Source organism: Centruroides sculpturatus, unplaced genomic scaffold (genome assembly GCF_000671375.1).
Source record: "Centruroides sculpturatus isolate CEXI.00-Female unplaced genomic scaffold, Cexi_2.0 scaffold1795, whole genome shotgun sequence".
NCBI lineage: Eukaryota > Metazoa > Arthropoda > Arachnida > Scorpiones > Buthidae > Centruroides > Centruroides sculpturatus.
Window position 1 is genome coordinate 1 of NW_019385886.1, and position 906 is coordinate 906.

Sequence of the window (906 nt, forward strand, 5' to 3'; positions counted from 1 at the left end):
TTGTTCCTGGCCATAATGGCGTACTAGGAAATGAAAACGCCAACATTGAGGCTAAGTCAGCTGCAAAGGAAACTGACTTGGACTACACTCACATCTCTCTCTCACCTAGCAGCCTTAAAATTTATATTTATGACAACGCTATGCGAAAGTGGAATCAGTAAAAATAGTTGAGTAGTAAAACTTGTAGAATAACACTACTTTATTTTCCTAGTGTTGAATGTAGGTTCTCATTACTACTTAGCGATTTAACGTTTGCTACTGCTTAATTACTTACTGAACATGGTAATTTTAGAAGCTACCTGGAGATGTATAACCGGGCTTGCTTTTGCTCTACAGTAAACCTAGACACCGTCGACCACGTGATCTATCATTGTCCAATTTACAATCAACGTACACTTATTCTGAAATTAGAAATCTTTACGCTTGGTTTCAAGTGGCCATGTCCACTCGATAAGCTTGTTCAGATGCCACTGTTTAATGCTTTTTACAATTATTTTAAAAAAATATGGAAGAAAAGACTATTTATAATTTATAATTTCTAGTTTTACATTTTAGTTTTCACTAAAAGCCGAATACTAATTTTATGTTTACTTTGTATCGTGTATTTTGGTTTATGTATTCTTAGTGTTAAACATCCATAAGAGTGGTGCATTTATTCTAATAAAAAACAAGAAATCACCAAACGGACTAAGTGTCATGACAAAAAATGTGGAGCGTGAATCTACTAGCGTTATTACTCTATCAAATCACACGAGACAACGAGCGTTCTTAATAGAAACCGCCAAATTGAAGCCAAACTCAAAACGCCACCACTCAACGAGATCAAAAAATAAAAATAAGAATATTACGTAAGACGAGATCTATTACCCCCTACCCCTGAGTAAGAAATTGTAAGAAATCCTTGAC